Genomic DNA, 5,865 nt, shown 5'->3' on the forward strand with positions numbered 1-5,865 from the left:
TAAAAAAATAATAATAATAATCAAGGGAAAGTGCTTTCGTCGCAGTTTTGCGAGTCAAAAGAGAGTTACTTTATACTATAGGTTCGATAAAATAAAAATTTATATGGCAATCGAGTGTGTGTTTGTGTAATCGTTTTCGTCCTCAGAAAAGTGTTCAAAAAAAAAAAAAAAAAAAAAAGAAAAAAAAATTGTCTCGTGCAAGATTAAGATTTAAATAGCATCTTTTCCAACGTATTGCGCTTGGGTGTGTAAATAATCATACGATATAAATAATGGGAATACGAATCGAGTCAGACCTTGTCCATCGTACTATTAATCGTTTTTTCCTTTTTCTTCTTAATATTATTCGTGTTCGAAGAAGTAGTACCTTGTTGAAAATGCGTCGCGCTAATCAGTGGAGGCACGACGCGAGCAGTCGGCCACTAGTCTTGTAATTTTTACTCTTTTGCAACTTTTTTTCGCCAAGAGCGACAATACATGATCGATGTTGATTTTCTAAATTGGAAAAAAAAAAAAAATCATATCGAAAAAAACACTGAGGAGAGCAAAACCACAGTGCAATATAGTTCATTTGTACAATACGGGCTCGCAATACGGAAAGTAATTAAATTCGATGTACGTGCATTAGGATGCGGTGGAGTAATGTTTACCGGGTCTCTTTGATTTGCAATCCGCGTTTAACGAAGAAACTATATTTTACAAAATATTAAGCTAAGAAAAAAAAGCGTTGCGTTGGGATGGGTGAGTAAGCTCACCAGTGGAAGAGAAAATCGTATGGGTGGAGGTTTGATGTAAAAAAAAAAAAACTTTCATAGTAATATTTTTACACAAAATCCATTCACGAGATAACCCTATTGTCGAGTTTTGTTTGTTAGAGATTTTGCCGTGTGTAAGCTGTACCCTACGTATAGTAATGGTAATCGAAGCGGGAGCTTATCGTTTTCCAAGTCTCGTTTGCTTCATTCCTTTCTTTCCTGCTCACCGACTTTTGTTTTCTGTCCGTCTTTTCTTCTTTTCCTAAGAACGTTTTCTTTCTTTTTTTAATAATTTGTAATTTTATGTATACATATGTGTTTGTTCTCTCTTCCGACGATTTTTGTGCTATAGGATCGCGGAGAGTCGAGTGTTTTTTTTTTTTTACTTGTTTGTAATTTTTCTTCATGTATTTACCAATACGGTGTGTTGCAAAAGTGGCGAAGATGAAAAAATATTATAACGATAGAGCATCGATTTTGTAAGGTTTGAACGAGAAATCAGCAATGTGTATTAACGATTAAACAGAAAAAAAAGCAAAAATGAAATATTGTCCTTAAATTATCTATTCTAGTTGTTTAAGTTACGCCTATATATATAAGGAGAAGAAAAAACAATGATAAAGTTGCGCTAACGACTAACTTATAAAAAAAAAATGACCAACTGTACATTTGTATTTAGTCCCCTTGTTTATAATACTTATTATCTTGTTATTAAGTACCCGATTTATATCATTTTTTATCGAAATTATTAAAAAATAATTTAAAAATAACCGATCGACTTATTAATCAATTACCTGTTGCGAATTCACCTATCCAATTTCCTCGCCAAGGCCATCAATTACTTTTATTTTTAAATCATACAACTAAAAATAAAAAATAAAAATAAATACAAATTAATAGAATTTTATATTCAATCAAAATTGATTTATTAAAGTTCGTATACCTGGTTTAATCGTTTCGGCTTCAATTGATGTTTTTACTGAAAAAAAATTTATTTTCAATGATTGACATAGTTGTTCATTCTATCCATCCGATTTATTTGCCTACTTTGCATAAAACACTGTGATTCAACTATGTAAAAAATATCTCCAAATAATAAATTTAAAACTGTAACTTATGAACTACATTACAAATATATTTTGTCAAAACGACAAATCGAAATTCAAGTTAAAATTATGCACGATAAAATACGAAAAATACAATATATTTAATACGTGACTAAAAAGTTATTTTAAAAAACGATGATTCAATTCATATTCTTACAATGAAATCAAATAACAATAAAAAATTAAGTAAACAGAAGGAAAAAAAACTTGACTCAATTTGTAAAAATTACGATCACACTCAATGGAAATGGAAATTTTCAAAATTATAATGAAAAAAAAAATAAGTGAAATTTTCTGGTCTCATTAACAGAATGACTGGGCTTTCATGCTTTTCGATAAAAGTTTTTCTAATGTGGATGGTTACTCTTGAAAAAAAAAAAAAAAGAAAAAAGTGTCCCAAGAAGATAAAAAGTTCCAGAAAAAAATTGCACGGGTGAATTTCGATATCGTCCAGAACATATTAAAATTACATAGAAATTAGCAGTGCAGCAGTACTATTTTTTAGAAATTAAATCTCAAATCTTGTTACTTTTATACTAGCTCTTGTGAAAACGTATCATTCCATAAAATAAAAAATTTAATTGAAAATCCTTAAAAAAATTGGCATGTTATAAATTGTATGGATGAAATGTTTTTTAAGCTATCGCCACGTTTACGAGGTATATTAATTAAAAACTTAAACTTAATGGTAATTATACACATCTATAAAGTACAAGAAAGAAGAAAATATTAAGCATACCTTGGGTTTTAAAACATTTATTATTTATTTTGTCAATGATATCCACTTATGCACTATTGTCACAAATTATTCAATTAATTTATCAAGAACAATCGTATTATCAAAAAAATTTTTGTAACTCAACCTCATTTTTTTAGATTGACTGTACTGTTATAACCCCCTGGAGCTCTGTTATCAGTCGTGCCTTAAAATTCACAATGAAAACAATTCAAAGTGGCTACAACGTAAGTAGGTATATCGCTTTATTTTTCTCCAGAAGTTTAAAGCATACTTTCACGCAGACACGTTACATGGATTTAAAAAAAACGTCAATCGCAAAGCTGATTTACAGAAAAACTCTCTGAGAGGTGTTTGCAATAAAAATAATCACGCTACGAACGGAACAAATATTGCGTGGGATAACAACGCAGTCACACCATACATCGCACGAAACGATGTAATGCGCAGTAGCCTATTTATTAATACCTCAGTGTTCGTATAATTCTTTTCATTCGCACTAAAAGTAGCTCATCGCAAATCGTGGTTTGGCTGTGATACATCGAATACTCCGATGGACGAAAGTATCCGTTCAGTCGACTATTTTTCCAAAGCGCCAAAATCCAGGGCCTCACAACGAGTTTGAGTACCTCGACACTGGAGCACACGTCCGGGAGCACTAAGAGTACAAAGGGCGAGTGTGTAGACGTGAGCGGGTAATTACTGCGTTTATAATGAATACGTGCACGAGTCCAGTGAAACGTAATGCAAGTTCGTTCAACGTTCATTACTTGTATGCAGCATCATAGATAATAGATTTTTGGACCAAGACGCGCTGACAAGTAAACTTACACATTACACGTTAAAACATTGGACTCGTAATTTTTTATTCTTGAAAGAGATTCCTCAGAGATTTTACAATGAAAAACACAAAACTACTACAGTTTCATGATTTTTTTATATTTACACGTTTTTTTAATCAGTGAATAGGAGTCTATAACCACTCGGTGTTAACCCTAACCTCAAAAAGTGTGTATGAATTCACTTTTTTTTCGAAGTTAGGGCTAAAATCTTGTACGACAGAGTAAACAGATTTTAAGACTCTTCTAACTTGCGAATCTGTACAGAATATATGTGATATACTGACAATAACATGTGGTAGATGTACGAAAAAAATTCTAGGATTCACTTCTAACCTCTAAAAGCTTTTTGGGCTCAAATAAAAAACCATCGTTTGATCTTTTTTCTACGTGGATTGAACAACACGTTGAAAGACATTTTTCGATAAACACTTGGCTGGATGAACTTGTGAAAGCTCTTTTTTTTTCCTCCCTTGGTTACATAAGCGTATAAATATGAACGCCTCAAACTTATCTACCTCATATATTATATGGGTTTAACAATGAAATTTAAATGTCACTCAGCGAGTTGATAACGTACCGAGTGGAGCGGAGTGAAAACAAATCAGGCTCATAAAACAGCACCGAGTAACATAAAATTCACAGGCCGTCGCTACAGTCGAGAGCTGTTTTGGACACATTTTGTAGGTAGATATCTGCTGATGGGGAGCCCGTCGAGTCCCGAAATGACGGGGCTGGAACGTGTTTATGGATATTTATATGCGCGGGAATGACTTGCCATTTAGGTCTTGTTTACTTTCGGCGCATTAATTCCGGGATGGATGTCCCTCGACAACGAAGGTAGGTAGGGGAGACCGGGGCTGTATGGGCCACGAATGGTTTAACATAACTTGGAAATGAAAAACATAATCGTAAATAATTAACTGAAATACTAAATCGATTCTTTAACATCCCAGGAACAAAGTTCACCCACTTAAAAAATTATTAACTAAGTGATTTATTCACAAAAAAACATAAAAGGTTAGTATCTCAAAAAACCCATACCGCCTCAGGGCTGGGGTGGTATGGGTCTTACGACGGGGCTCAATGGGCCTGTGTATTTTAAATGAAGAATCTACCAATTTATGTGCATTTATTTACACAAGGTAATTTTTTATGAAGTAAAATTTTTTTTTGTTTAATCTATTGAAAACGTTAAGACTTATTTAATTACTACAATTGGATGTATTTTTTGAAAAATTTTATTATTCCAAATTAGTTCCAAAATAATTATAAAAATTTAAAAACAATCTGTATTTTAAGCATCGTACTGCACATGAAATTTTTTACTTTGATCACAGATAAATTTAATCTTAAATAACGAGTTATAATAAACTCTGGAAATATTGTCAGAGCAAATAAAGCAATATGTATCACAACTAATTTGAAAATATTGACAAAAACTGAGATTATTGAATAACATTTGTCGATGGATTTGACGAAATTTTGTTTGTATAACCTCGAAAAAAATTTTAGTGCAAAACATTACAATGCAAAACATTAATATAAAAATTGCATACTTGGTTTGTATATAAATTGATCTTTGTCCTGCTGCCTTTTGAAATTAACTTAAAATAAACTTAAATCTAAATTAAAACTAACGAGCTAAACTGCCTTGACTACATGTCACAGTTGTCATTTACCGTCTGCTTGGCTTTCGATGCTGACCCATACAGCCCCGCGAGACTGACCCATACCGCCTCATAAGCCACTTTTATTTAAATTGGTTACTAACAGTTAGTAGTGGCAAAAAATAATGTGTTAAAGGCATCAAATTTAAGTACACGAGTTCATCTATCGATATCAGTAGTTATAAGTCCCAAAATAATAACTTTTACTACTTTTTTCGCTTAATAAATTTGGTTAAAAATTTTTTTTTTCGGAATGAAAATTTCAATCGTCAATAATAATTTTTTCATTTGATTACCTATGTGATTTTTATTGTCATTCATTATTATTTATTCAAATGTATTACAAAAAAAAAAAATTGAAACTTTAGGTCACCTAGTTCCGTAAATATAGCCAAGACCCATATTCCCCAGAGACCCATACGGCCCCGGTCTCCCCTATATACATAATATACCCGTACTATACTCCGCCTTGGGAGGATAAGCTTTTGGGTCTATGGCAAGGGCTCGATTTCTCCTGTGACGGCTATTCTGGCTTTCGAGAGGGAGGGCTTGTCATACAGCTGAGTCATCAGCGCGTTAAAGGGATAATTACGCGGTGCTATATTATCTTTTTTGTTGCTGCACTGAAAACTGCATGAGTTATGGTACCAATGGACAGGAGAATTGGTTGGTTGTTGGTAGAGCAAGTTTGCAGCTTGCTGGTAAGTATCTCGACACCAGAATCAGTCGATACTGTGTTTCTTTGACGCTATTAGCTGG

Source organism: Copidosoma floridanum, unplaced genomic scaffold, assembly GCF_036245765.1.
Source record: "Copidosoma floridanum isolate Cflo_tuat_1 unplaced genomic scaffold, Cflo_Japanese_pri ptg000013l, whole genome shotgun sequence".
NCBI lineage: Eukaryota > Metazoa > Arthropoda > Insecta > Hymenoptera > Encyrtidae > Copidosoma > Copidosoma floridanum.